This window comes from Clinocottus analis, unplaced genomic scaffold (assembly GCF_023055335.1).
Source record: "Clinocottus analis isolate CAN_PGR_092001 unplaced genomic scaffold, fCliAna1.0.p SCAF_1, whole genome shotgun sequence".
NCBI lineage: Eukaryota > Metazoa > Chordata > Actinopteri > Perciformes > Cottidae > Clinocottus > Clinocottus analis.
The window spans coordinates 6,373,617-6,383,934 of NW_027175820.1; the positions used below are offsets into that span (position 1 = coordinate 6,373,617).

Here is a 10,318-nt window from a genome sequence, read left to right on the forward strand (position 1 = left end):
GCCGGAAAATCAAGCCTGTCCGTACGAGAAAAAGATCAGCTGCTGGAGATCACAAATGACGGTGGCCTGAAAGTACATTGTTGTAGCGTTGTCAACCTATTCCCAAGCAAAATATTACATTGAAGAGCTTGTATCTGGTACCCAACAGTGAGCTGCTGGCTTCAAGGATTACCAAGTACACGGACATAAAACTAAGTAATTAATAAATACATGGAGAAAGGCCTGTACTTTCGGGTAAATGGTTACGGTACGCCGTTAACAGGTTATGCTGCGCATGCGCGAATTGACGATTTTTGGCGTTTTGCCAAAAGTCAATCTCTGTGAAGTCTCCATCAGGTCTCTTTTCTGCTGTTTCGTCTCAAAACCTAAAAAAGACCTAATCTCAACACGGAGAGTGTCCGTATCAAGTCTACACTCCCGTTTTAAAAAGATGTGTAGAGGAAAGCAGCTCACTGCAGTCACGAATACTGATACAACCTGATGCTCATGTATCTGCACTTGTTCTGTTTTGTTTTTGCAATTTGATTTTAGTTTTCCAAAATGAGCTATTTAGTAGTAACTACAAATGTATTTGTCATGTCTGTTAATTGTGTATGCATGTGCACTGCCAAGGAAGTAGTGATTACAATGTATTTATTTCTGCTTTTGTTAATTTATCAACCTATCCTTGTGGAATAATTAAATATTTTTTTGTTAACTTCTCATCTTAAGTGGATTTTTATTGTTGTATTTAACCTTTACATTATTTGTTGGACCATGATATTAATAAAACAAAAAGTACAAGATAGTAAGAGCTGAACTGTTGTTTAATTTATCCAAATTCCACTACCATGGAAAAAGTGGGCTGGTCTTAGCTTGAAATTCCCGGGCTGAAAAGTGGCCCCACTCCGGCCCTGATTTCACGCAACTCTGCCAGTGTTCTGGATCAAAATTGAAAACCATGTTTCCATTTCCAACGTCTTATCTTTGTGAAGAGGGGTTTTCTGCAATGACGGCGACCAAAACTAAATCACGAAACAGACTGGACATACAACAAACACACACTTTGGGTTTTGTTGTCTCCCGTAACCCGGAGATGGGAGCGGCTTGTTGAAGATAAACAAACTCAGGGCTCCTACTAATTCGGCATAATAGGTACTGTAATATTGTTATTTTAATGGTTTGGAAACATCCAGACCTGATTTTAGATATATAAGCAAAAAAATGTTTTCCTTTAAGGCCTTACCCTAACCCCTAATCCTGTGTTTGAGTTGTGTGTTTTTTTTAGGAGGGGATTTATACTATGTTTTTTTTCTTGATTTGTACCGTGGAACTTGATATAAAAGGGTCCCCATTTTGGGGCTCAAAGCCTTTAAGACAAGGAAACAGGAAGTGGAAATAATGCCGACTCATTTCTGTGTTCAATTGTTTATTCTCTCAACCCATCTGATTTGGACATTGGGGGTTAAAGTATCTGGAGGCCGCTCTTTGCATCATTAAACTCCTGGTTGAGAAAAACAAAACAATAGAATTCTGATTAATATCTTGCGTATAATATTTCAACCCTAACTTGGCATATGGTCACTCAATGAGTAGGGTGTGTTCAGGGCTATTTTTCAACTCACTGCAACGATAAAGGCTGTTGACGCGAGCAATGTCATTCTTGCTCATCTCTCTGGCGCGTCCAAAGTTCAGGTCGGGGTTTTCCTTGGAGACGATGGTCGGCTGCCCGTTTCTGGAAAAAGCATATCTAAGGGAGGGCACACGAACGCAACGGTGTTGGTGTGAGGAGTTACACAATCACAAGCTGCCGACTTACAACTCAAGTTGTATAGTCAACTTTGTTAAATGTATGGGGTCAGTACCGTCAATACTGACAAATGCATGCAGAACAATTCACAAACATATTCGATTTAGAAATGCACAAGAAGGATTTACAAATTCCTTTCAATGATTTGTATAAATGTAAAAACATATATTTCTGAATTTGTATGTAATTGTGTGTGAATTTTTCTATTTGTTTGTAGATTTGTATGTATTTAACATAAGATAAGCGACACACCCTTCCTAGCGCAAATGAAGCAACATGCAATCATGTGATGGGTTGAAAATGAGGGCGACATTTGATTGGCTAGCCGACACATTTGAAGCCATTCACAAACAAATGCAGTGCGATCCACAAATATAGAAAAATACAAACACAAATACATTCAAATGCAGAAATATATTTGTGATTTTTTTTTTTACATTTATATGAATCATAATAATAATAATAATAGTTTCAACTTATATAGCGCTTTTCACGGTACACAAAGACACTTTACACAAGAGACAATAACAGACAGAACAGAACAAAAACGGGAAGACAAGAGCAAACAAAACAAACACAATATTTAGGTAATAAAGAAACAAAGGAAAGTCAACACAAGAGGCTGCGTGGGGTAGAGCGGAGGGTAGGTGCAGGGGTTTATCAGGTGAAAGCAAATTGGAAGAGGTGAGTTTTGAGGGTTTGCTTAAATGATGGAAGGGTGGGAGCCTGACGGATGTGGATGGGGAGGATGTTCTAGAGAGGGGGAGGGGGGTAGTGCAGCAGGTCCTGATGATTTGTGCCGGCGGACCTGAGGCAACGGGTTGGGGCGTGGAGGGGGAGGAGGTCAGCAAGGTAGGGAGGGGCCAGGTTGTTTAGGGATTTGTAGGTGATAAGTAGCAGTTTGAATTCTATCCTGTACAGAAGCCAGTGGAGGTTGTGTTGGATTGGAGTGATATGATCATAGCGTTGGATGGAGGTGAGCAATCCGGCGGCAGAGTTTTGGACATATAGAAGTTTATTGAGGATTTTGGTGGGTGAGCCGTAGAGGACGCTGTTGCAGTAGTTGAGTCTGGATGTTATGAGGGCATGGATGAGAATTTTGGTGGTGGCAAAAGATAGGGAGGGGCGGAGGCGTGCAATGTTTCTGAGGTGAAAGAAGGCAGTTTTGGTGATGTGGTTGGCATGGGGGAGGAAAGAGAGGGTGGGGTCGAGGATGATGCCGAGGTTGCTGACCTGGGTGGAGAGCGTGACAATGGAGCCATCAATATTCAGGGTGAAGGTCTGGACAGAGCAAGTGATGAGTATTTCAGATTTGTTAAAGTTGAGTTTCAGAAAGTTTTGTTGCATCCATAATTTTACTTCATTAAGACAGGTGGTGAGAGTGGAGTGGGTGGCAGAGGTGATAGTCTTGGATGATAGGTAGAGTTGGGTGTCGTCAGCGTAGCAGTGGTAATTAAGACCATGACGGCGGATGATTTGTCCAAGGGGAAGGATGTAGATGATACAGAGGGGACCCAGGACAGAACCTTGGGGGACACCATGAGAGACTGGGGAGGTGGAGGAATTACAGTTGTTAATGGCAATGAATTGTTGTTGGTCTGAGAGATAGGAGGTGAAACAGGAGAGGGCAGTGCCAGTTATGCTAAGGGAGTGCTGGAGACGTGTGAGGCGGATGGAGTGGTTGATGGTGTCAAAGGCGGCGCTGAGGTCAAGGAGGATGAGGATGATGAGGAAGCCAGAGTCAGCAGAGAGAAGTATGTTGTTGGTGATTTCCAGTAGGGCGGTTTCAGAGCTCTGTTTTGAACGGAAGCCGGATTGGAAGGGTTCGTGGAGGTTGTGGAGATTAAGGTAGGTTTTCAGTTGAGATGCAACAGATTTTTCTAGGATTTCGGACAGGGGTTTGGGACCAGACAGTTAAAAACAAGGTGTTCAAATGAGGATGGAGACAGGACGGTTATTGCACTTGTAGGAATTTCTTTTCGAAGAATTGTTGCTATCTCACCACCACGCCCATGGTGGCATGGCTTGTCCATGTAAGAATATCTAGGGGGTGTGGTTTGATTTAGTGAAAAATAGTCCTGTTGGTTTTGTCTTGTTTCGGTTAAACAGAGAAAGTCCAGATTATTGTCAGTTATGAATTCGTTAAGTAAGAGGCCTTTATTGTTTACGGATCAGGTGTTGAACAGAGCAATCTTGAGGTGAGGATGAATTTTGACAGGCTGGGGTACTTTGGTAAGGGTCGGAGCCAGGCAGCTTGCTCGTGCAGGTTGTTACAGTGGCGCTGTGCAGAAGTAGTGGCGCTACGCTGTGTAGACCAGAGGGAGGGGATGGAATGAGTGGAGTGATCAGGCTGGGAATAAATTAACTTAATGCTTGAGGCTCGGTGGTTGTAACAGGGACGGCGGAGGAGTCCGAGTGCTGCGATGTTTGTTGTAAACAGAGGAGCAGAGAAGTTGTTGAGATTGCAGAGTTGCAAGGTGGAATATTGTAGAACCATGGCAGCCGGGGATGTGATGATAAGTCAGAGGTGTTATCAGTGCAGGACAGTTGGGAGGCCGTCCAGGCAGGAGTATCGAGGGGGGGAGCCGGCTAGCTCGTCAGTAGGCTAGCAGTAGACAGCTAGCTAACAAGCTAGTCGTCACAAAACATAACCACACCGCCAAATGAACAACAAGAACCGAAACAAGTTGACTGTAGAAATGTCAGAAACTCTATGCAAAAAGTGCAAAAATAACAAAAGAAAAACTGCATCTAACGGAGCAATGTTAAATTCGCCAGTGTCACCGCACTGCACAGGGATTAACTTTATATAAAAGCAATAAGTGCTTTTAATGTTTTTCAGTTAAGTTTTTTTACTCAGTGAGAAAAGTCCAGTCTGTGTTGGCTTGAAGTGCACTGAACATCTTCTGCTTGTTGAGAACAGAAACTACATATATATATATATATATATATATATATATATATATATATATATATATATATATATATATATATATATATATGTATATATATATATATACATATATATATATACATATATATATATATATATATATATATATATATATACATATATATATAGTGACATAATATATATATACATATATATATGTATATATATATATGTATATATATATGTATATATATATACATATATATATATATACATATATATATACATATATACATATATATATATATATATACATATATATATATATATATATACATATATATATATATATATATATATACATATATATATATACATATATATATATATATATATATATATATACATATATATATATATATATATATATATATATATAACATAAGACTTACTTTCCATACTGCATGATAGACTCAAAGTCGTATGGAGTTCCAGGTTGTTAGTTGACTGCTTTTGGAAGTTTCTTTCATTTCCTGCAGGACGGTAGAACAGACAAGCAAATATTTAGGCTCAGTAGTTAGTTATGTTTAGTAACACTTCATGATATTTACACATTACACATTATGTGCTTTATAAACATGTTTTATTCTGCAATTCATGATTAATTGAGATAGTCACCAGTCGTTAATTAGGTATTAATTAAGGATGTTCCGTGACCTCATTTAAAGTGAGGACTATCTATGCTTTACAACGCAATAATAAGAAACATTGAAAGGCCAACAGTGCCTTAAAGCTAACAGAAGTCGAAATTATCTTGAAAGTGATAAAGAACATTAATATTTATTGCAAGATGCAAACAATGTACTCATAGCGGGACACGCGTTTACACTATAGGAGGCAATGCCCGTCGAAAACAAGTGGCGAGCATGTTTCTTAGTTTGCTGGCATGTATACATTATTGATTATGAGAATCTAGCTAGCTAGCCAGCTAGCAAGCTGTGACTAGTTTCCCTGAGACAGGCACGTGTCACCTCAGTTGTAATCAGTTGTAAGTACACCAATCCAGGTGATAGCTAGATACTCATAATCAATTATATATATGTGCCAGCAAACTAAGAAACATAATCACCACTTATGCCACTGACGGGCATCGCCTTACATCATCTGGCCGGCATTTGAAAGAAAAGAAAAGAAAAACAGAAACGTAAATATGCTACAAACATTTGATAAAAGACGTGTATTTCAGAACAATTATTTGATTTGCAATCAAAATTGCAAACCATGTTCTGACCTGGAATGATGTTCTGAAAGACAATGGAGACGTAGTCGTCTCTGTCGGAGCGGACTTGCTCGTGGTGGAAGCCCAGCGCGTGGAGGACCTCGTGCTGCACCGTGCTCGTGTACAAACAACCGTTCTTCCTCAGGGACACCACTTGCCCTCGTCTTTGACGGCCCAGGCGGGACGAACACCTGTCCCACACACACGCACACATTTTACATTCAATACTTGCTGACAATTATTTTACTTATGTAGAATGAGACTTTAATTTGTGATTTAAAAAAAAAAAAATCACTTTTTCGCAACACTGACGATGCAAGACGTGTGGGTGTGTGTGTGGGTGCACCTACCCGTTTCCAGAGAAGAAGTGGATGTATTGGCGTTGCCTGCTCCTCCAGTAGAAGCGGATGCAGGTGGACTTGTGGAAGGTCAGCAGGCTTCTGATGATGATGTTGCGCTCGTCTCTGGCTGTGAAGACAAAGCAGACGGCTGAGAGCTGCTCTTCTTTCCAGCATGGCAGAACTTTATTTTTTTTAAGGGGTGAAATGTTTATTTTCTCACTGTAGTCGGAGGATATGGAGACGGGCACATAGACGTAGCGTCCACGTTTGGTCCATTTGCAGCCCGTTTTCACGCAGGGGTCCGCATTTCTCTCCCAGTTTGGAACGATGTCACCGTGCACAAGGCTCGATTCTACAGAGCAACAAGTACACAGACAGGAGTATGAATATATGAACCGGGAAGACATGTGTTATGTTCAATATGCTGCAGGTAAGTTCTTCATTATTATTCAGTGTGGTGATGCATGTACTCTTGCCGGCTTAATAATAATCATAGTACCACAAAACATTGGCGAGTATCTCATACCGTGGCATTGCCAGCACATGCATCAAAATACATCAAAACGTGCAGCTTGCATCAGGAATTGTGTCCTATGACTTTTCTAAGAAATTAGATTGGCTGTTTCCTTGAACAACGGCGAGACATTGTCTAATTAACTTGAATTGGGTTTTGGTGTGAAAGGAGAAACAAAAATAGTGACTCGCCATAATTTAACTTCGAGAAGTTATTTGAAGTGTAAAACGTTACCAAAGGTCTGGTGTTTATTTGCCCAATTGGGCATCTTTTGTTAGTTATACAAGTAATTACATGAAAAGCACAGTTTTCATGTAATCATTGTTTATTGTTTAAGTCATCACGAGAGGATGGAGGGGCTTCAGACTCGAGAAAAAAATATTTGTATTTTGTCATTCACGCCACAATTTTCACTTTTCAAGCATAATTTATACATATGAACGTAGGAAATCTTGACTTTTGTCATAAACTTGGGTCGATTGAATCCACAAATTCACACATTTTTTGTAAATCCGCCTAATTGTGAGAGGACGCCCAACTCTCTCCTCCATTAAGCCCCACGTTAAATCTGACCACAATTTTCTCCTTTGAAGCAAACGGGCACTTTCTGAATTGCCATTATGCTCTCTTTTCTAAACCCCACAAACATTTAAGAACACGAGAATGTTCACAAAAGTCTTGTGCTTCTCCTGATTTGGTATTTTCGCGATGGGACGGTTTGCTGTCAAATACCATAGTTTGAAAGGTGTTTTCATTAAATCCACATTCCAGTCTCCCTCTTAGTGATACTGTAACACAGGTGCTTCAAGTTAGCTAATCAGGGCAGTTTTACACACTCATTCTGATTTACAAGCATAGAGACACATACACATACTTATTTGAGATACATAGGTTCCCCAATCACCATGGTAACCAGTGACTATGAGCACTACCGTGTCTATGAAGCAATTGTTGCTCTCAAGTCCGTCACAAATACAGAAATGACTCCTCAATAACTTCAAGGACACATGTGTTTACTGGTTATATATATATCTATCTATATATATATATATATATATATATATATATATATATATATATATATATATAGATATATATATATAGATATATATATATATCTATATATATATATATATATATATATATATATATCTATATATATATATATATATATATATCTATATATATATATCTATATATATATATATATATATATATATATATATATATATATATATATATATATATATATATATAATATATATATATATAGATATATATAGATATATCTATATATAGAGATATATAGCTATCCTCACGTTTAATAAGTTTAATGTTTAGAACTAATCATTGGTCGCTCACAATTCATTGAATATTTTAACAATAATATCATTCTAATAATCTGTAGATCAACCCTGACATGGAGATGAATTGTTTCCCATCATGCATTGAGAGCTGGATTATTTAAATAAACGTCTGACTCACCAATGCCTTTGTTGGCTCTCGCGATGCGTTCAGAGACGTCCAAATCCTCTGAAAGCAAACGGAGAAAACAAACAGATGAGACAAGAAGCTACGAGCAGCTTGTACATTAAATACAAGACACACAGCTTTACATCAATATTTGTGGATATTCTTTACAATTCAACTCACCCATTGGAGGTTCGTCATCAGCTGCCCCCTACAGCACAAACCACAGCAGGGCTCATTTTAAAATCCTGTTTTCTCTTTACTGTTTCATGGTGAAAACCAGACTAATAAAAACATGTCAATTATAGGATGACATGCTCTTTTGTGGCTTCTGACAATTATGCTCCATCTTAAAAGTTTCATGAAATAATAATAAAAAACTAAATAATCAACTCCGTTTCTCTCTTTAGTTCATGAAAATATTATATTGCATTATTTTTATAGAGTCACACTCACCGCAGGAATGACCGACAGGGAGAGGAAGAGGAAAAGGAAGGCTGGAGTCATGACGACGGTCTTCTGGAGTAAAACTTCAAAGTCTGAAAGTAAAATCAGAGCAGAGTTTGAAACCACCAAACTCTCAACAAAAGACTCAAAATTTAACAATTTGTACATTCTAAAGCTGAAGGTGAAAGTTGAAGCTTAGAGTGTAAGAAGGTAAGAAGGTAAGAAGGGAAGGTAAGAAGGAGGCGGTCAGTACCTGTGGACCTGGAAAGGATGCTCGATGCTGCAGGTGTTCAGCTGCTCGCTCTTTATAGGCAGCTCACGCTGGGGGTGTGTTCCACCTTTCATCAATGTACCTGTTGTGCTCAGCTGTCAGTCAAATACGCTCAAGAAGAACAATTGACATGATGAAGGATTGTCCAGGAAGGATTTAAGAACCTTTACTTGAAGTACCAACAATTAATTATACATACAAATGACTAGTGTGGCATATTTTATACATATATCTTTTTTTTTACTCATGTATTATTGTAGAAGACGCATTTAAATTTACTTTTGGTAGTCGATAATCATCAATATATGGAAAAATCGAATTATTGTTGCCAAAGAATGCTTAGTTTCGTAAAACCCCTGAAGACATCAGATGTATTAGCATGAAAAATGAAAGGAAACCAAGAGTCAAGCAAGGAAACAAAATCCACATTTAACCCTTAGGTCTGTTTTTGTTTATTCTCCTTTTTTTGTTAAATTGAGCATGTTTCTCGAGACTAACACATGGTTTAACACATGGAGAGAGAGAGAGAGAGAGAGAGAGAGAGAGAGAGAGAGAGAGAGAGAGAGAGAGAGAGAGAGAGAGACTTCCCGAAAGACCAACGGCACATTAATGGATAAAAATTGATGAACTGAACTCTATTAGTTGTGAATGGACACACACACACGCACACACGCACACACACACACAAACACACACACATGCATGTGCTCTTTTGAGGAATGACGCTTTATTTACACAAAAAGAAGACGTGACCACTGCATCACGCTGGAGCTGGACAGTCTGCATCAGTCAACACTTAGCTTGAAGCATGTCCATAGACGAGAGAATGTATGTGAAAAGGTGAGACCTGGAAAGATGACATGCTAAAGAATGGTTAATTGTTTACAGCCACAAAGAAAGACTGAAGGTGGAAACATGCTGTCCTTTTGAACGCTAAAAAAAACCGGTGACACTGATTGATGAGATTGCGCAATCAGTTAATGTTGACATTTCATGGTTAAAAAGGGCCCCAAAGACCTGGACCAGTAGGCTCAGACCCAAACCAGTAGGTTCAGACCTAGACCAGTATAGGCTCAGACCTGGGTCAGTAGGCTCATACCTTACGGAGATAAGTTTCCTCTGTAGGGCTCAGCCTTAGAGATAGGGTAAGGAGATGAGTTTCCTCTCTCAAACTCAGTCTTAGAAATAGGGTGAGGAGCTCGGATATCAGGAGGGAGCTTGGAGTTGAGCCGCTACTCCTTTGTGTCAAAAGGAGTCAGCTGAGGTTGTTCAGGCATCTAATTTGGATGCCTCCCTCATGTGACCAGAATGAGC

General features: G+C 39.1%; 1 pseudogene; it reads right to left on the reverse strand.

The window, feature by feature from the left end:
- Window positions 1–1,396: 1,396 nt before the first annotated feature.
- Window positions 1,397–8,750, reverse strand: LOC137784016 (high choriolytic enzyme 2-like; annotated as a pseudogene).
- Between the last annotated feature and the right edge of the window lie 1,568 nt (window positions 8,751–10,318).